The sequence below is a fragment of the Camarhynchus parvulus genome, chromosome 5 (assembly GCF_901933205.1).
Source record: "Camarhynchus parvulus chromosome 5, STF_HiC, whole genome shotgun sequence".
In the NCBI taxonomy this organism is placed as follows: domain Eukaryota; kingdom Metazoa; phylum Chordata; class Aves; order Passeriformes; family Thraupidae; genus Camarhynchus; species Camarhynchus parvulus.
The window spans coordinates 41,026,184-41,048,161 of NC_044575.1; the positions used below are offsets into that span (position 1 = coordinate 41,026,184).

At 38.6% G+C, this 21,978-nt stretch overlaps 1 protein-coding gene across 16 annotated transcripts in view; it reads left to right on the forward strand.

Moving 5' to 3' along the window:
* Positions 1-21,978, forward strand: part of NRXN3 (neurexin 3) — a 964,190-nt gene that overhangs the window by 697,956 nt on the left and 244,256 nt on the right. The gene's annotated exons all lie outside the window — the stretch shown is intronic.

The window sequence follows — 21,978 nt, forward strand, 5'->3', positions numbered from 1 at the left end:
TTCCAGAAGTGTGGGCCACTGAGGTGCTTTTACTTAGCTACCAAATATGAATAGTATTTATTCTTTCTAAGTACTATGAAATCATAGTAAGAAAAATGGATTTAAATTAGACAGTGTTGTTATGAATCCCTATTGTAAATTATCATCACATTTTATAAAGCCAGCATCATCTAAGTGTTTCTTAATAATGAAAAAGGGGAAGGTGACCTCACAGTCTTTCTTGGAATTCACTTCAACAGCGTATGTCTGAGCAAGATCTCTGAGCTGATGTGCTAGCTTTGTGCAGTGCTGGGATTTGTTTCCTTGGGGTGTATTGGGTGCCTGAAGTAATTGCAAGCAGAGAGCAAAAAGAAATCAAAAGTACTTTTTGTCTGTTGTGAGCTTGTTGTGTGGTAGTATGTCTCAAAAATCTTGTTTATAAGAATGTATCATGTTCTCTTGATAATTGTTTTCCGAGTAATAAGGAGTGAGAGAAAAAACTTTTCTTAAAACTTATAAGGTCAGGTTCTTTTTCTTAACATGTTTTTATTACAGATTGCTGGGAGTCATTCACTTCCCTTAATGGTTTAATTCTATTTCTTTGCATGACAGCACAGATTTGAAAAGAAATGTATTATTTCCTTTTTCCTTTAATTTCAAATGAGACTAGAAATGCTTCTGTCTCTGGGGATATGAGTACATGTGATTTCCCCACCTTTGACTGATATATGGCTTATCCAGTCAGCCTGTAATAAATAATCCTTTACACTTGTCACATGCTTACTGATACCCACAAACATGTGCCTTCTGGACTACTAACTGCTTGAAAATTAAAAAAAAAAAAAACAATTAGAAGTTGTAGCTTGTTTCAGTTTATAAAATGAAGCACCCAGAATGATTTTCTTATTCTAAGGGAAGTGGACAAGTTTTTTTTACTTCTTCCATATTGAAAAATAGGAAAAAAGAACAATGTTCCTTATTCTGATCTTTGTGTCCAGCCCTCTAGTTCTGCACTCTGTAGCACAAAATGAAAACTGCTTCCCTGCACATAATAAGGACGCTGAACAAGCGCTGCTCTGTGACATTACATTAGCCCTTAAAGGCTTAGTGCTGTGTCTGTGCAGAACAGAGGCAGAAGCTGGTGCATCTGGGATCCATTTGGCAGTTCCCATTATCACTCATGACTCTGATTGCACATCTTCTTGGCAGCCTCACCTGGGAGGGCCAGGAGTAAAAAACAATTCAAAGGTGAACTTAGTTCTCGGCCCTAGAAATTCATGACTCAGTAGCAGCAGTGTTGGAGGCTGTGTAGTTAAAACCTGTGTGGCTTCTCCCAGTGATAAATCTGCCAAGCAGATGTCCTTATCCAGAGCCATGTCAACCGAGAAAATTTCAGCAGTTTTAAATGTGCTAGCAAAGAAAGACCTTTAACATCTCAGCAATGTGCCCTTGTGTGCTCCAAATAATTTAGAAGCAGTCAGTTGATGAGTTTGTTGTATCCACATGCACAGGTACTTTCAGTGTTTTTTATTACATTAACAAACTGTTAAAAAACAAAGGAGACACTTACATAGAACATATGGATAAAAGCTCTTCAAACACCCTTCTAGACTGATGTCTAGTGAATAGTGTGGCACCATTGAGGAAAAACAGCATTAAGAAATATTGAAGTAACAGAATCAAGTAACATCCACCTGTCAGAAGAATAAGTTGTAATAATCTTGGGTAGTATGGGTCACATTTCATGATGACTTTCATCTTTTCTGTCTTCTCTGAATAAGACAGCCTGGTTCACTTAATGTGGTTAAAGTTCCCGAGATGGTGCATCAAAGTTGTGAAGGCTCTTTTTGTCTCTTGTTCCAGAACAGGCAGCTGTCTTTTTACAGTATTTGCCATGTTATCTTATTGGTGTAAAGAAAGGGGATGAGGATTTGGAATTAAAGCAAAAGCATTATCTGATTGGGCAACTAAGCAAAAATCAACAGATTATCAGGGAGTTTATTGTAGGTAAACAGGCAATTATAATGCAGTGCAGTGATTATTAATATTGTTTATTTACTTGCTCTTTGTTTTCATCCTGAGTAATCAAGCTTTCTTCCATCAACTTTTCTCTAGGCACCCTGTATAGATAGAAGGGGAGAGGGAGGCTATGAAGCTCATCCAGTGTCCCAGAACAAACCAGCAGCAAGCCCAGGAAAATATTCCAGGCATCAAATTCCTTATGTATCATAGTTCTTAGGGAGGCAGCCCTTCCAGCTAGCCCCTTCCCAGTGTGCGAAAGTGTGTGTCTGTATGTTGAAGAGCTATGAGATCATGTTGCAGGAGGAATTGATTAGGAGTAATTTGCCAGGGGAAGGGAGCTGTATTGTGAGCTGTCAGCAAGTAATGAAGCAAGGATGTGAATTGACAGGTGGACCAAAGCATTTTCAGTGGGAGGGAGGAGGAAATCGGTTCCAAGATGCAATTGCCCTAATTGAGGCTGTGAAGAGATAAATGGGGAACGTTTGCAACAGCTGGAGACTGCTCTGAAGGAAAACTTTGAGAGTTTGTTATCTTCTCAGGAGGTCTTTTAGTCACCATGGTGATGCCTCTGGCAGGCATCAGCAGGGAGACAGAAAAAGCAGTGAAACTGAAACTGAAGTCGAACAAAAGTCCCCAAGTAAAAGGTCCCAGACATATGGCAGGAAAATAAAGAAATAAATATTGCTGGTGATGTTCTTTGAACTGCCACTTGAAAAGAGCTTTAAGGGCGCATCTGAACAGTGCTGATTACAGGCTCTATGTAAAAATTTCAGTCTTTATACAGCAGTGTAGATTGGTCACCAGAAATAGTAGTGCTGTACCTGAGGTTTTGGGACCCATATACACTTCTGGAAGACAGCTTTCTTGTGTGTCCACTAGAAACATATCTAGAAAATTTGATTGGGTGCTTAGGCACTATAGATTTGAAGTGAGGATGGTTGTTAGAAGGCCTACTTCATAAATAGGAGGGGGAAAATGAAAGCATGGTGAGAGCTCATCTTCATTAGTGCTATTGCAGTGTTCAGTCAAAAGTTGAACTTGATCATCTTGGAAGTATTTTCCAACCTTAATGTAATCATTATTAATTTCTTGTTGCCCTTGATATTCAGCTGACTCTTTTTTTCCTTCTTTTTTTCCCCTTCCATTTTCATTGCATTACTCCTAGCTGTTCCTTTCTGCTGCCACGTAGGAAGTTTATCTCCTTTTTCACTATAGGAATCTTTGAAACATGCTCCTTAGAGAAGCTATGTGTAGAGTACGTAACCTTTTTGTCATTTCCTCATTCAGTCCTTTTAGATGTGGATAATTCAGACTGGAGCAGAAAGGGATGATGTTAGCCAATACTTCTGTCTGTTTTTCCTTGCAAATTGCAAATAGATTGATATAGTGAGTTTAAGTTAATTCAGAAAAATATGTACATTTAAGCTGTCTGTGCTTCAACATTATTGACACACATGCTACTGTTGACTAGCTTATTTTATACTGGTGGCAGACAAAATACCGCCATTGCATCAAAATACCTTTGGACCAGTGCTGAACAAACAAATCACTAAATTCTATTCCTGTATTGGAGATACAGGATGCTTCTGTGTGGCAGGATCTCCTGTAATGTCAAACTGGATGCAAATCAATTTACTAAGGAACAGCAGGAATAGCAAAGGAAAAATGGGAGCTGCAGTAATAGGGTTGTGTGCCTGGAAGCAAGAATAATTTTATTTCAGAATGCTGGATCAGTTGTCTTTTCAAACAGAAATACTTTTCTTCAACTTGTGTTGCAGCAGTCTCTAGAGAGTCTAATCAATGGCTGACCTTCAGTGGTATACATTTGTAACTAGGAAGTTCCAAATATTTTTCTTTCTTATTAAATGCTATTTGCCTTACCCATCATTTCATAATTCACTTCTCATGGATCTTGTTGAAGATGTATGTCATAGAAGAAGATCTGGAGGGGAAAACATTGCAATTATTTTCTTTTCTGCATACAGAGGGTAGCCTGGAAGGAGAAATAAACATGAGCACAATAATCTACGATGCTAATGTTGAAGAAGTAAAACCAAGCTTTGCAGTTTAATTGAAGGAAACAACTTCTTTAACCTTTCCCCTTCTAATAAAAAGAAGGTTAACAGTATGTTTGTAGTAAGAAAGCATGCTGAAATGCAATATCTTGATTTATGTAGTGCTTAGTGATGGAAATCTCTACATTCAAAAGTGAGAGCTGAGGAATAATGGAAATTTATGTTTTCGTGCAAACTTTTTAAGCAAGATGCTGGCATGTTGTTAGAAGTGCAGGAGGGGGAGATGACTCTTGTGTTTTGGTTAGTTGGGTTAGCATGTACGGTTGCTGCTGTCACGAGAGTCTCACGTGAGATTTTTAGAACTTATAAATATACTTTTTTCATTCTGGTATTTTCTTAGTATGTTTATTTTGATTTTTTTTCCTACAAAGTTTTTCCTAAGTGGTGTGAGGAAAAAACCCACGAAACCCATTTTTCTATCCACGAAAGAGCTTGGTTTTGTAATGCTGCATATAGAAAACAAATGTAGTGTATCTGCAAATATGGAGGAAAATAGTAACTATCCTAGATAGTTAATAGTTATTTATTCTTGAGATACCAGCTCCTTTTACCAGTGGCTGACAGGTCTGCTACTTACCTGGTTCTTGCTGACTGAACACAGAAATGTATGTGGGCCATAGGTCTTACGATGACTGAGTTCAGTGTGGTTGTAGTTGCTCAGTGTCTGGATTGGTTGGTCTTTCATGAGTGGACAAGTAACAATGGTATTTTGGCATCCACTAGCACATGGTCTCTCTTCTTTTTCTGTAAGGCATTATTTGTACCCTCTCCTTGGTGTAGTTCAGCTGTAGATACACCAGGGCACATGAATTTGCACAGGACAGCCATAAACTCCCTCATCACGTATAGCCTAACTTTACATAACTCAAAAGAGATTATTTTACTTTTTTTACATTGTTTGGTTTCCAGTCTTTTTCTACTTGATGATTTAGCTGCTATATAAGCCCAAACAAGTCTTCAGTTTCCTTTTGCTCTACCATGACAGTAACTGGTTGCTGATAGACTATGCGTAATGCCAAAATAACTGGACAGAAACATCTATAATTCTGCTCAACTGTGTGTGGTTTAAGTCTATTCTTGAAATGTTCTTTAAGGATTGCCTTGAAAAAGAAAGATCCATCCCACTTACTCATGGATACATTGTTACAGAAATATACGAGTGGTGGAGGAAGTTCTGATGCATTCTGTAGGAAGTAGAAAATGTCACTGGTAGTGATTTCAGTTTTCCAATGATTAGATTTCCCTCTTATTTCCCCAATACAATATGTTACAGAAGGTGTTATATTTGTATGTAAATTGTTATGCAAACAGATACTGCCTTGAAGTACTACAATGAGCATGATTTCTTTTATAACTAAATGTACTTGAATTAAATCACTGACCTGAGATGAATTACTCAGATTTACGCTTGTTGCAAAGTCAGAATGACTTTCTCTTTTGCTTATGTTTGTGACCTTACTGTTCTGTTGTGGCAATTATTGTTAGCTTATCAATTCAGCATTTTATGACTTATGGGAGAATCAAGTGGAGAGAATAAAAGCCAGAGGCTGTTGTTTAAATATAAATAACTTGGAGGATTAGCAAAAATGACATGGAAATTGATTGGATGTAAAAAAAAAATATATATATATATATATACACACACAAATGTGTAAAGTACTTCAAAGTACTGTATGGAAGCCACCTTTCAAAATAACCTGTGAACCTTTGGGCAAAGGAAAATGAGCCCATGGAACAGCCTGCACCTCTGAGACCATTGAAAAAAAAATTTGCTTTTCCTGGAACTTGCTTTATGTTCTTTGAAGGCATTTCAATTTATCAGAACTGAAGGGAAGATGTAAGTGTCAGAGTGACATGTTGGAAGGACTTCCCTGAAGAAACTGCAGCTCTCATAGACTTTATGAGTATCTTATAGCAGCATTCACTGATGGAAAGGCTGGAAGAATTCTTTAGTAATCTTATTCTCTAGAGCAAAGGAGCAGAATTAGGAGTTGGATTTGGAGCAGAATACCTAAATCAGAAGGTCTGACCTATAGCTCTAAGTATACAACATGAGGGAGCCCATTCAACTTTGCTAAAATGAAGAAAATATCAGATTAATGAACTGTGAGTCTAGACCCATTCCACAAGAAGGAAAACACTTTCCTGGATTTGCAGGAAAATGGGACATTATGATATATGTAGCCCTGGTCATAGTTGGTGTGTTCATGAAACAGACAATCACATAATTCAGGAGCAGGTCCTATTCTTTGATGAACTAAGTGGAACAGGAGCTTTTCTTTAAGTTTTCAGGCCCTTAAATACATGAAGGAATGCTTGCAGATCCTGAGGCTGAGTTTTCACAAGGAGAGATCCATTTTTAACAGGAATCTTGAGGACAGACTATCTGATGAGAGGAAATTCTATCTAGGATAGGAGAAATATTAAGATCCAAGATCCTACGTCCCACTGTGGCACTTTGATCTTCAATAAATACAGTGAGAAATTGTGAGATATGTGGAGAGAAAATAGATTGGAAAAACAAAACCAAACAAAACAGTCAAAATATTATTAGTGACAGGGAGTTGGGAGGGAAGGTAAATGCCACATTTAGTAGAGAATTAAAGTGTAGTCAGCATAACATCAGTTCCTGGGAAGATTACTGAGCAAATTTTCCTAGAAGCTACCTACAAGCACACAGAGGATGAAAACCTAATTTGGAATAGCCCACATATATTTGCTGCAGGCTGCTTATGCTTGGCCAAACTCATTGCCCTGAGTGACTGGCTCTGTGGATAATGGGTGCAGGAGATGTTGTTTACTTTCTGTCCTACACAGGTTTTGACACAGTCTGCTGCAGCATCCTGATATACCAACCTTTGAGATATGAGTTGGGTGGGTGGGAAGTTGGCTTGACTTGCTGGTTGAAAGGTCTGTACTCAATGGCCAAAGTTCATCAGGCAGCTTATGACTAGTTTTACCCCTCAGGGGTTGATACTGAAGCCAATATTGTTTAATGTATGTGCTGGTGACCTGGGTGATGAAACTGAGTGTGGTTCTAGCAAGCTTGCAAATTACCAAACTGGGACAGCCAGTGATGAGCTGCAATTTGGAGAGACCTCAACAGGTTGGAGAAATGGGGTCATCATGATGAATCTTATGAAATTTGACAAAAGAAAATGCCAAGTCATCTAGGATAGAGAATTCCTGTGCAAGAGGTGCAACCGGGCTTGTGCCAACTGAATGAAAAAGAAAGCAGCTGTGTAGAAAAGGTGTTTGACCATTTGACTTCATGACTTTTTGACTTTGTCCTTCTTTGGAGAGCCAATTACACAGTGACCTACCTGAGCAAGAATACAGTCAGCTGGCTCGGGGAATGCTTTCCTGCCCTGTAATCAATTGTTAGACTGCATCTGGAGTACTGCATTCAGGTTTGGGCTTCGCTTGGCGGAAGGCTGTGAAGTTGGTAAAAGTGCTGGAAAATATGAGACAACATGGTTTGTTAAACCTTAAGGGGAGAGAGGGACGAAAAACTGTGGTTGTCTTCAATTACCAGACTAGGAATTTATAGATAAGAGTCATTTTGGAGATCCACAGAAATACCCTGAGAAGTAACAGGCACAAGATGGAATACAGAAAATTATAACTTACCAAGCAGGACAGTAAAGTACTGGAATTGGTTGCCAGTGAAGGAGCTGTTGAATCTCCTTTCTTTGAGACATTCAGAACTGGACTGAAGTAGTTCCTAAATAACCTTTTCTCATTGACTTTGCTTTGAGTTGGAGGAGAGGGAAAACAAAATTATGTCTGCATGTTCTTTCCACTTATACAATGATTCTTTGTTTCTATGCATTTGAGGTGAGAATGTCCACATCTTCCACCTCCATTTGAGGTGAGAATGTCCACATGTTTTCTATGGGAATATAGACCTGATGGAACAGTGCTGCCAGTTCAACTTCATGCAAGGTGCTGCATTGGAAATTACTTTTTATCCATATTTTACTGTTTTTATATTGCATTCAGAAGGAGGCTTACAGAAGATCAAACATAAATGATCAAAACTTTGAATAACTTGGGTTTATATAAATTTTGTCTTTCTGTCTCACCTGCCAAAAAAATCAGGAGGTAAGTGATTATGTGCTACTTGCATGTCTCGCTAGCTGTCACCTGTGGAGCTCTGTGGGGTGCTAGTGCTGCAGTTGGAGGAAGAATGAGTGACCCTTAACAGAGGGCTTAAGAGGCATTCCAGGCCTGGAGATGAAAGGATGATGAACAAATCCTCTGTACTATTGAAGCGTGTGAAAGGCATGAAAGAGCTAGAGGTAAATCAATAGTTTGTATTTACAGCATGGGAGAAAAAGAAAAGATAGACTGGGATTTATTTTTCCAGGTTATTTGAAAAAGATTTTTTTTCCCCTTTAGGGAGCACAGAAATCAACTTTATATAGAATTTTATGTCTTTGGCACCCTGAAAGGTGTACTTGAAAGAAACTCTTCCCTATGTTGTCTCCCAAATAAATGATAGAGTAATTAAATGCTTTACTGGGAATGAAGCTGGCAATTCACAATAAAGTGGTAGAGACAGAAATAAAAATACTGAGGTTTAGTGGTTAGAGGTGATTAATACATACTTGATAAATATTTTCTTCAGTCATATTTCAATTTTAATCAAAATTTCTCAGTGGGAGAAGAGATTAAGAGGACATAGCATACCCATTTTTTGTTATCTCTTCAGTCTTATTAATTTAACTTCTCTTTCAAGAACTTCTTAACAATACCCATTAGATACTATAAGGTTCACTCATTGCTCTAGAAGTCCTTTCTACATTTCTAGATAGGTATTTGATAGCATCTGTCACTGGTCTACCTTAACATTGTGTGGTGATGGAGTGCAATATCCTCTAAAGTAAGGATTGATTAATTTCAAAGGCAAGCAAGTTAAATTTCTCCTATTAGTTTGTGTAGGTCCCCTTTAAGAGCAGAGCATTTCAAGGCATTTAAAATCAAATACTTATAGAGGTGCAAAAGTATGACATTAAAACATCATTTAAAATGGGTAAAAAAAGATAATATCCTTCTCTGTAATGATATTATGGATATTATTTGTAATATTCATAGAAACCTATTGCTTCTCTGCCTGAAGTCACCTAAAGATTTCCAAATGAAGTGTAGGGAAATCACTGCTGTTGTTAGATTGATGTGATCAGCACACAGACCTTTCATTATCCTCTCTTGTGTGACACATGCTATTGCTTTGTGCAGCTGAAGGCCACAGACTCAGGGCCTCTTAGGTGATGATGTATTTTAGTCAAGATTGAAACTGCTGAATTTCTCAGAATACAAGAGTTATGAAAAAACTTTTAGATAGTGTCTGAATATCAAGCCACAAGACTTAGGGTAGCCTCTGCCAGAGGTGAGAAGTGTTGCATTAGCTGAACTGCAATACACCTCTGATGTGCTCATCACAGCAGAGGGAATATCTTGGTCTCTCAGTCCTGTTGAGATTGGTACTCTGTGCTTGTATCACCCTGCTCTTCTGGATAAGGTCCAGGTGCTCCTTTGCCACCGAGTCTCACGGCAGGAGCTGTTGCTATGTGTAACTGTAAGATAGAGTCTACTCTAGGCTAGTGTGAAAACTGTGAAGCTGAGGTGCTTTCTAGTGAAATGGTAAGAAGGGACTGTGGTGGATGGCTTTTGAGGCTAAACTTCAGCTTTTGCCATGAAGAAAGGGTAGCCTGGCATGGGAGATTACATGTGTCCCTTGAGTGATATTACGTTTGTAATGTAATACAATGGAATAGCAGAGCATGCTGGGAACAAACTGATACCAAAAACAAAGCAAACTGGCTGAGGGAAATGAAGTCCCAGGTCAAGGTGAGCAAGTTATTCAGAGCCACTCTGCTTTTTCTCTCCCCTGCTGACTTTCTTCAGATACAGTTGTTCTTGAATGATCACAATCAGTATATCAAAATAAACACTTTATAGAGTAAGGTAAAAGGAGTTGCTGGCAAGACTGTAAATCCTCTCATGGAACAAATGATAACTCGGCTCAAGAGCCCCTTTGTCCTGGAAGTGTGGGAAGGATATAAATTCTCTGAAAGTATCTGTCAGTCGGAATTGCTCTGCATTCATCATGCCAGCCCTCTGCATCATTCATGAATGTCATAAGACACTAAAGAATTGGCACTTCATGGTGAGAATGATTAAACAACCATTACACTTGTCTTTTGCTCTGGCATGGTACTTTTAACAGATTGCCTGTATGAAATTCACTTATGTCCATCTCTCCTAGTGGTGGATGTCCTTTCTTGGTGGCAAGAAGAGGTAATAGCAAGGAAAGCTGCATATCATTTACAGAATAGTTTGTATGCCCTATTAATAGCTCTGGATATTTTTGTTTTTACATCCCTGCTATGTGACCTTGGGGAAAGTTAGAGAGCCTTGGGAATGGTGAGCTTCCACAAATGCATTTGTTCGCATCATTGACCTTCCAGTACTTGTGAGGGACAATGTCATATTTGAGGTGAGGTCAAAGAGCTCAGAACTGAGTTTCTTTCCTTGATGGACCAAAATGGGTCCCATTTAGTCATTGAAGACTAGGCTGTGTCTACAATAACAACCAGTGTGAGAGTTGTTTTTTAGAAAAAAAAAATAAGTACCAAGGACCTGAGATCTATACTGCAGGCTTTTTTCTTCTGAAGTGTTACTTTGGACTAGATCTAGTCTGGTACGATAGACTAATATCTTCTTAAAAGCTGGATTGCATTTTCCAGTTTAGTTTTAAACTGGACTTCTTAAAATCTTCCAGTTTAGTTTTAAACTCAGGGCACACAGGCTTGACTCCTTAAAATCTTCCTGTTTAGTTTTAAACTGAACTGGAAGATTTTAAGGAGTCAAGCTTGTGTGCTCTGAGACTGCTCTGATGAGAACCAAAACATATCTAGTGGTGATAGATAAAAAAGTTTGTTTCAAAAGCATACTGTTAAAATGCTAGTAGCCAGCAAAAAGTTAGATACCTGAAAGCTTACTTCTTTTTCCAAACTCTGCTGCTAATTTTAGCATATTAGATTTGGTAAAACTCTTACCTTCTGAGGCTCTAATAAATACCAGTAGCTGATATTTCTAGCTGATATTTTTAGCTGTCGGGACTGAAAATTTGGACTTGGTCTCTTGCAGTGATGACCATGAAGGCAGTAAATTTGAACTCTATTTTCTGTTTTGATATCTGTGATTAAGGAAATGAGAGCAGGTGTGTAGGGAAGAGTGAAGGATTGCCTACAGTTAAAACAAGAGAAACCTTGTACACGCAGACTGGTCATGCAAGGTGTTATGCTACTTAAGCTGAAGTGACTCAAGCTGAGAGAACAGAAGTTGTCTTTGCAGTTTTGTTTTGGTTTAGCTTTTGTGTTGGTGTAGGTTTTTGTTTGGTGTTTGGGTCTTGGGGAATTTTTTTTTTTGTTGGTTGGTTGGTTTTCATTGTTTTGGAGTTTTTTTTGCTCGTATTTTTTGTTTTGCTTTTGACTTCTTGTGAGGGTTAGTTTGTTTTAATGAAATAAATAAAATATAGCTTAGGATAAACACTAGAAAGAGATTCTCTAGAGGAGTGTTGACTGGGTTGAGATCAGCAATAGCATTTTGGCCTTCATCCATCCTGAGGGGTATCTAGGCTATTTTGTAACCATTCAGATTCTGTAAAACTGTACTGAACTAACATTCCTGTTCTTCCTCCAAGCCCCAAGTGAGCTATGAATCCTGCTGTGCTTCTCCTTGCTAACAGCAGTCTCTGTGTTCAGCTCCTCTGGCATCCTGCCTTCTGGGCTTCTCTAAAGACATCCTCACAGTGTGCTCTTTTATCAGGAAATACCAAGAAATAAGAAATTGAATCCTGATCCCCTTTGGCAGCAGAGTGCAACTAAGAAATGGTTCCATCTACCTTTGCTGAATTTAGTCACACTTGCAGGTAATGAAGTAATGGAATCTCTTGGTAGGCGGTGGATAACTTGACCCTAGTAAACATATCCTGCTGTTCTACAAGGGGGTCACAATTTTCCAGGCACTTTTACTCAGCAAATTTCATATTTCAGTTGGGTTTGTAGTTTCTTTTGTCTCTTCTTCTGGTGCATAGTGTTTTTAAGCCTTTTGTTTTCAATTTTGTTATCAGTACTGTGGGGAGTTTGGGGATGGTTTATTTTGCAAAATATTTTTCATCCTCTGTAATGTGTAGGAAAAAAAGAAAGGAAAAAGAAAAAAACCTGGAGAAGTGTTCCTTATGGACTTTTTCTAGATTGATAACTGTCATCTAGCTGCATAAAGCTGTGGGAGCTGAGTTTGATGGCACAACTGATCTCTTTACTGAAAGAAATTACTTAAGGATTGAGGGTGGTGGTATGATATGTCTGCAAGGCAAAGTTGGCACTGAGAGGATAGATATAGGGACAGATTACTGTCCCTGTACTGTTATAGGGACGGATTACTTACAGAGCAAGACCTAGGGAGCATGTAATCTATTTATCAAGGGCAAGTATGAAAAAGATGATTCTTCACACAAAAAGGTGATCCTTTTTCACTCAGATGGAAAGTGACACCAGGAAGTTGTTAGTCCAAACCCCTGCTTGGAGCAAGGTCAGCCGTGAGGTCAGATCAGGTTGCTTGGGGTTTACGTAGTCATATCTTGAAAACCTCCATGCACAGAGACTCTAAAATCTCCTTGGGGGAACCTGTTTGCATGTCTGTCCTTGTGAGGAGAAAGCTCATTCTTTGCTGCAGAGTCAGATTCTCTTACTTTGAAGCATGGCAGTTGCATCCTGTTCTTCAGCAGTGCACCACTGTGAGGAGCCTACCTTTGGCTTTTCCATAACCTCCTTGCAGGTGCTGTGAGACTGCCCTCAGGGCCCCTTGAAGCTGTGTCATCTCCCAGCTGATAAAGCCCCAGTCTGCTGGCATTTCCTCACAAGGCTGGCACTTTATCCACCCAACTGCCTTTGTGGTACTTCACTCCAGTTTGTCAATCCAATCAGATGCATTATTCTAGATGCAGTTTAACAACCACTGAGTAAAGGGGAATAATCACTTCATCTACGAACATCCTCAGGTCCTGTTAATAGAGTGCAAGATGCTGTAGGCTGCCTGTGCTGATAGGGCCCACAGCTGGCTAATGTTTAACTTGCTGCATCAATGGCAGATTGGTGTGAGTCATTGGGAAGGGTTTGTAAGACATTATGGTGAATGCAAAACTTTTAAATGAATTTAAAGAGAGACTGGATAAGTACTTGAAAAATAGATCTCTTTGGAGTTCCTATATAAACAAACCACATGAGGCTGAGTTAAATGATGAAAAGACTCATGGTCTGAGAGCAAACTTAAAGGAAATAGGCTTATTCTACTTAGTTTTCCCTGGGTATACACTTAGGATCAATGCTGAAGACATGACAGTAATCCTTGTCTGACCAATTGTGTTGTTAAAATGGAAATTAAGGTATTTCTGAAATATTTTCAAATGTTGCAATCTTTTATGTTTAAGCTGGTGTGCCTATGGTCATCTTATGTCTGTTTTAGTCAGGAGCTAATCCCTAAATTTCTTGTGAGATGATAAACATCCCCAACATGCCCCATGGCAAATTCATATTTGGAGAAAACCTCAATCTTCCTGATATCCCAGATTTATAGAATTCCTATTTCAAGCATTAATTATCTTGAACCTTGTAGTAGTTCTAGGAACACTCCCTTGCTCTCCTTCTTTTCCTCTTCCAATCTTTTTAATGCAGTGTAACTAATAAGAAGTAACATACTGTCTGATCCAATTGTTGGCTGATGCACACATACTGGGAAGAAAGTGACTCGTATTAATTTGCTGTCATTAAAAAAGACAAACACAGAAAGCAGGCATGATCTGAATTGCTGCTTCTGTTTTGTGTTAGTCTTGCAGCTTTTATAGCTCCTCCTTCTTTTTGTATAGAAGCAGCTCCTTCATATTTTGAAGTGAGGAAGGAATTTAAGTTCCATGTCAAACATTGTCTGCTTTTTTGAGATTCATATAGTGTTCAGTTTCAGTCTCAGAGGGTTTATCAAGGAAAGAGTGAGCATCCTGAAAGGAAGAAGAGCTAGTTCCTGAGAACTCTAAACACACAAACTTGTTTTTTTTTTCAGGATTACACTGGAAGCTTTGCATTTTCCAGGGATTTAAGTTTTCTTTATTCTTAGGCAATTTAAATCTCTTATAAATAAAAGGATGTTTCCTCAGTCGTATCATAGAAAGGATTAGATCTGCCTTTCTGCCAGGAAGGATACTGTGATGGAATGGTCAAATGAGCCAGATGATGATGGTGATTGGATCCTCTGTAACCTTTTTAACCCCCATCTCCTTTTTTAATCAAGCAGGTGTTTGTATCAATAGACCTTTTAAACTCAGGGTGTGGAAAACACAGCAACTGAGTGGAGTAAGACTTTTTGTCCTGATTGATGATACTCAGTTTTGATGAGACTTCCATTTTTTTATGTGTTTTATTGAGTGGCACTAGCTCACAAGATGTCCCTGGGATGTCCAGGTATTGCAGTTGATTGATATGTAAGAATGTTGTTGTATGTGCTTCAAGGCAGAAGATGGCATTGATGTCTAGCTTGGTTTTGGTTCCGGAGATACAATTAATTCTTTTGTCGAATTACTTTTTTTTTTAATTTGATGTGATGTATAGTGGGATAGGAAGATGAGGAGTAAAAGAGGGATTAGGATAACAATGTAATTGAAGTTTAGGATTGAGGGCAATAAGATGACAGTTTATACCTGGAGAAGGAAGAATAGCTGTTGTCAAAACTGATGCCTTGGTAAATATGAAAGGGCAGAAGGAATGGGACAATTCTCTCTTGGTCTTTTTTTTATTCTCAATTCTTAATTTGTTTCATAGTAGTAGCTGGAAATGCTGTCATGCATCCAGTATAACTGTGAGGCAAAGAAGCTGTATTATGCTGAATGCAGTGCCTTTAGCAGACAGGACCCACAGGAGTAACTTTGCAGAAGTTAGCAATTGAAAATACCTGTTAGGTTGTCTCTAGTCAATATAGATGTTTCAACGCACCTAGAATTGACCCAGTTGAAGTGATTTCAAGTAATGAAGAGTCAGCTAAATCATCGATGCTCTTTGGGAGGATATTGCAAAGCTAGGTGAAAACTCTACCTATTTTAATCATTATTGTTGTTAATTCATATGGACACTGTTTCCTTTCTTCGGCTGTTCTCAAAATATTCTTTTGTCACTCTTTAACTCTTTTTACTCCTAATAAATTAATTTAATGAAAATTTGGAGTTGTGCAGCATGTGTGTAGTGTATTTTATGTGGCCAGGATGACTTAAGTATTGAAAACAAGTGTCAGAAGCTTCATTTTTTACTCAGCAAAAGTGCATCCTTTTGGCAGTGTACAGGTTTCAACTGATGTTTTATTGTTTGCATTGTGATGTCCTAAACTCTCGGGGAGTAATAAACAAACAGATGTCATTTGAAAGTTGTGGTTCTCTTTTCTGGTTTGTGCAGTATGTGTTGTTTGCTTCCCCTTAGAGCTGGTGGTCAAAGCATGGATTGTTTTTGGTCAAGGGTAGCAAGCATAAATAAACAAGATGCTGAACTATCTGGCCAAGTAAAGACAGGAGGAGCTACTCTACAGTTGTTCCTCTGACTGGAAACAGTGATCAAACATGGAGTCTTCCTTTAGCTGCAAACATGTGGCTGAGAACCTTAATTCTGGGGACAGTGCTCAAATCAGTCTGATCAGATTTCTGGCAAAACTTCCAATCTATGTTATTAGAGTTTTCTATTACAACAGAAATTGATCTTAGCAGGTCTTCCTTGTTGCTTTGTTCATTTCCACTTATGAGAGTGGAATAACTCTCTGTATACCATGTTTTTTGGAACTGCTTTTTTATTACATGACCCAATTATGATGCTTCCAGCAGCAGCAAATTTTGTCTCCTTACTTAGTTTTCGCAGATGTATGCCTGATCTCACTTTCTTTCATGCCAGTATTATAACCTGCGTTCCTTTTCTGGTGATGGAAATAGTAAATTAACTTCTTAGTCCAGATACAGTAAGATAAAGGTCACCATTACTTTTTCTTTATGTAAGTTTGGAAAAAGTTCTACCTTTTCTTGTTGAGATTTTGTGGGGTTTTTTGAATGTCTGCATAAACTCTGAGGTCTCCATTATTTAGTTATGCTTTCAGAAGCCTGATGGTTAAAGGGCTGCTAATTACAGGTGTTACCAACGTTTCCTTCCTGATGTGAAATGGCTCTTGATTTGCTCATGTAACCTGTGGTCAAGCACAATGTATTACTGATTTCATCCTTTGACATCATTGCTTCTTGAAAATTACCTAAAATTCTGTTTCCTGCCAAGAAAGAAGAGCAAAATGCCATCATCATGCCATTATCAATTTTCCTGTAGTTGAACTGATAGCTTCTTGTTAAATAGCAGAAGTTTATGATTATTAATGAACTTCTTAGGACCTTTACACCAGCATATGAAAGACCATAGGAGACTCATCTGAACTACTGGACTAAGCAGAATATAATATAAAAAAAATTTCCATTCCCTTTACAACAATGTTAAGAAGTGAAATAATACCTATACTTGTTATGGTTTAGAAATGATATTCCCCAACTTAGCGTATGATATTCTATACCACTTATATCATGCTCAAATCTTACACCTTCCAGCTATATGCATATATAAACACAAGCACGGGTTTCATTTCCATAGTCAATGGCTGTCCCTTCAAGATGTCTGTTGGGTTCATTTATTCCATGTGGGTTCCATCCATCCTAGATGTCTTCCAGAACAGGAGGGCAGCTGGCAACCAGTTGCAACAGATGCAGCTGGTTGCCAGCTGCATCACGAGCTCACAACTGGTGTAACTGAAGCAATCCACCCTCATTCTCTGTGGTACTTGTGGCATACAGTGGCAACATCATTTTAGCCACCAGTATTATAAAATTCAGCATTACAGTTCTCACCCAAAAATCAAGTGCTCTTGGGGTACACGTTGTGTTTCTCTGTTCCTCTGCATTACCAACCAAGTATATCCAATTTCCTGAGCAAAAACAATCCCACAGAGAGATTTGCCTTTGCTTGATGCAGGACTAATCCAAACTGTCCTCCCTAACACCTTTCTCATGTGCACCACAGAGACTTCATCCCTTTCTGGTATGTGGAGGTTATTATCGTGCAGGGCCAGCTTGACTGGTAGAGCTTCTGGTGTTAACTGAACAGGTGGCCTTCACTAAATGTACATACAAATGTTTGAAGGTCCCACCACCCACTGATTTCAATGTGATTTTTAACAGTCCATTGTACTGTTCAGTTTTCCCAGAGGCTGGTGCAGGGTGGGGAGTACAATGCACCCACTCTGTGCTCTCTGGTGCAGATGTCTACAAAAGTTATTTTTGAACTTAATTCCATTGTCAGACTCAATCCTTTCTAGGGTGCTGTGCTGCTGCAGGACTTGCTTTTCAAGAGCCATGGTGGTCATCCAGGCAGTGGTGTGAGGCACAGGATATGTCTCCAGGGCTCATCTCTGGAGGTGCCACACCATTCTCTTTGCAAATATTCTGTCACTTTATCAGGGTCCTGTAGTTGTTCAGGGGTGAACTTCCAGATCACTGCAGCAGGAAAGGCCTTCAAAAGGTAGCCCATGCCCTCCAACATTCCATACCACTCATGATTATCCACCCTTGGTGCAGATTTCTGAAAGGAGCTCAACTAAGTATAGCAGCTTTTGAATTGGCCTGGGTTCTTCATAATTTGCATTTTAAAGGTATGTTTTCATTGTAAAAATATGAGCTGTAGCATTTAAATTATGTTAAACTTGTATTCACCCCCCAGTGCAGAGTTGCTGCAGTTAACCCTTCAGTGTATAAACACTGTAATACCTTCCAAATGTTAAATTTTCTTGGCCACAGGGAAATGAGTGTGTGTGCTGTGCTGTAGCTGAGAATATCAGGCTTTTGATGGCTTAGTAGGTGCAAACAGATAATTTGCAATCAATGATTTAATGTGGGAGAATTCACAGGAGTGGAGGGCATAGCAGTTATAATTTGTGCAGATGCAATAGACTTGTTTTCTACTACTCTACTTTTACTTTACTATTTTACTTTTCTGCTTTACTTTGTTGCAGTTGTACTGTGCTGATTGAAGAAATTCGTCCTTAAAATAGGTTTTTGAGGTCTTTGGGCAATTATGAATTAAAATGACAAGGGATGGTGCCAGCTTAAACTAAACACTTCTTAAAACACCTCACTTGTAGGCTTTATTTGCTGTGGTTTATAATCTTAGTTATGACTTTTCTGTTAGAAGTTTTCCATGAGGAGTCTTTGCCTCAGACTATTTTGTTTTGATTGAAGATGAATAATCTAACAGCTCTATTCATGAATATAACTAACAAATGCATAATTTACCTAAGCTAGATATGCAGACTGCATTGTCACATGTGTTGCAACATGTAACAATGTAAGACATGTTGTAACCCATGTTTGATCTCTAAACACCAATGATAGAAGTTACAGGTTATGTAATTTCTGGGAGACGTCAACTACCCATCTGCCACACTAAATTTTGCGAGTTTATAAGCTTTGTATATGCTAAACATGTAATGGTGTCCTACTAGCTTAAATCTGTAAGGGAGTGTTTCCTCGCTGTGTACTTCTTCAGTTCTCTGAGCTCCCAGTGCTGACCAAATTCTGGATGCAACATGTAGAGTACCTGAAAATATTCTACTTCCCTTTGTTTTTATGTGTTGGTACAGTAATCTGGCCTAGGGCACTATGAGAAGTGAGATTGCTCACAAAAATGACTGGGGAAATAATTTTGTATGCTTGTATCCCTGATTTTATTATTCTTCTTTTTTTACATGGTTTGGGTTGAATTTAGTGTTATAAAGTTGAAGTGGTGAAATGTAACAACAATACATATAAAACAGTGAAATTAATCAGTCCTTCAGACTTTTCTATTGGTAGGGCACAGTTGGTGTTGTATTTATTGAAAGAGTTACGTAATGAAACCTTTAACAGTGAGGAAAAACTAAATATAAAGTGGCTGCTCATTAAGAGTGTAGTCTCTTGTCAGTCTTGAATAGAAAGTATCTTGGAAGAAAACTATTAATTCTTGTCTTATAAAGAGGACTGTAGCAGAGTTTAGGTACAAGAAGGTATCAAGATGAAGAGATGCGCATTTCACCAGATTTTTTTAAAATCAGAATGCTTTAGTTAATTATTCTACAATTCTCTGCAACACCACAAAGAAAGGATAATTATTGATGTAAGATCAGGAGGGACTGCTGGAGGTAAACTGGTCTAGCCAGCTTACACCATCTTAAAGCAAGTCCAATCCAATAGAGTTGTCCAGGCCTTGTCAAGTTCTGGTAAGGTGAAATCTCCTTTCCTGAAGTCCAGGGTTATAATTTGCTTTCATTTTGTCTTTTTCAATTGTCTTGAACTTTCAAACTCTAGAAATTCATGGTTGCTGCAGTCAAATAGAAGTATTTAAGTCAAGTGTGTTTGTGTAGTATGGTTGGGTTTTTTTTGTTATCTTTTCTCTTTATGTGATTGCAATGTGGTACTAACTCTTGTTATACTTTCACTTTTGCTTGATGAACCTTGTGTTTTCAGACTGGAATGATTATTTTGTTCATAATTTGGGGAAAAAATATACTGACACAATGTCAATGTACATCTCTTTCCAAAAATGTCAATGGATATCCTATTTGTCCTCAAAAAGTTGGTGAAGGGAAGGGGCATTGATGTATCCAACAAATTTGTACATTCAGCTACACACAGATAAAGCAAGTGGTCCATCTCTCATTATGCAGATATTTTCTGACCTGGAAAATAAGGAAATGACTTCTGGCCATCAGATTTCTGCTTACAGGTCTGTTTGGGCTAGTGCTGCTCTGATTGTTGCATCTGAATTATCTTTATTTCAAGAACTCAGTGCCTTGCCAGAACATATGACTGCAAAATCTACCACAGTAAACCCCTGACACATTTGAAGTAAAGTTGGACAGCCTGTGGACCAGGTGAACTCCAGAGCCAAGCTGACATTCCCAGCTGAACCAGAGTACTACATTTCTTCATGAAGCCTTATGTAGAGCTATCTCAGAGAAAAGTGGAATAAGACCCAACAGAGGCAGATTTATACTGTGTTATTTCTTAGTGTTCCTGATTCTTACCTTAGGAACCTTGGTGCCGTAGTACCAAAGTACTAAATATTGTCAGATTAGGCTTAAACACAAAATCTACGCTCTTTGAGGAGAAAATAAGATCTGGTTAAGTAGTTAAGTCTCATGAAAGGCTTGTGAGGATGTAATTGGTTCTAATTGCCTCTCATTGGAGGGCTGACATGGTCTACCTGCAGCCAAATGACTCTTAGAGAGGCAAAAAAGTAATCTGTCTTCATAAAGAGTGAAGAACTCACCTCCAAGCTTGACTTTGCTGCTCAAAGGCGTGATAACCAGTACAAAGCAAAGGAGGAGAACTTGAAATTCAAGTGAGAGTCATTTTGGGAAGTGGGTTTTCATTTGTGAAGCCATTAACAATGAATAAATCTTATTTTGCTTACCACATTGCTGTGCCTAGTTTTTGTCTGTGATGCAAATACATACAAGTTATAGAACAAACTGATAAACTGAAGGAGTGTATTTGTAGTGTAGTTTTGGGGACTGTTGTTATACCTGAGCATGGGGAGAGGACATAGTTAATTCACTACCTGGTCATCTCCAGCTGTCTAGCCATAAGGTTGCAGATAGAGCTGGGGATGTGTTTAAACAAACAGACAAAACCTCTTTCTACACATCCTAAAATAGTCATACACCCTCTGTCTGGAGCTTAAAGCTAAATGAGGAGACTGAATCTGTAAAATTATTCTTTCTCAAACTGAAATAGTGTATGTTCGCAGTTCCAGAATGCCAGAATGTTCTTTCTTGGTAGTTCAGAATTATGACTGAAATTTCCTATGTGACCCTGATTTTGGACACTTTTGTCTGAATTTACTGAGGGCATGTTTTGTTGGATGTGCACAGGCCTGGAAAGGAAGAAGGAAACATGATTCATTATCACTCTGTCATTGAGTCAGCTGCTCACAAATAATTTCATTTTTAGGTGGCTGAGTTTTTGATGTCTGTTTTGGTAATATGTTCTGAGATGTCTAGAGGAAGCCTCTTTAGCAAGAGAGAAGTGTATCAATTATTTCTATTAATATGTAGCATTTATTTGGGATTCAGCTCATAGAGAGCTTTAGTGAAGCTGCAGCTTTGTAGGCAAGTGTAGAAATTACCGTGATATGATCCTACCTGTTTCTTTATCTATCTGCTTTTACTCTGTACAGGGTTGTGTGATCCATGTTGTAACCCTCAGTTGTAGTTTCACTCAGATTAGAAAATGTACCTAGTAATTGCCTGTACTTTCTACATACGTTTTATCCTTGTTGCAGTAACAGAAGCTGGTTATTTTTGCTTACTTTTCTGTAACCATTGTAATAGTGCTCAGAAAAATGAGGTGCAATGAGTGGCTGAAACATGGAGGAGTCTTGTTCCTGGCCTGCCTGTAGGTTTGGACAGGACAGGAATTTTAGATCTATTTTTTAAGAAGCTCGGGGGCCAGTTTTATAACTGCTGAGTTATAAAATCTTGTTTCTAACTCAGACTGTTGAGTACAAGTCAGAATGTGAACTCCATGTGCTTTAGCTTCTCAGCTTCCTCGTCTGCAATAATAATTCCTCGCTTGCATTTCTGCCTTCCTCAGCTCAGATGGCCCTCATGAATGTGGGAGGACAGTGTTCAGCATGGGAGAAGTTTGGTGTTGTCCTTAAAAACAAGGGCAAGGAACAAGTTCCCAGGCTCAGCTGTGACAAGATAAATGGTGCTGGAAATATGTGGACTAGATATC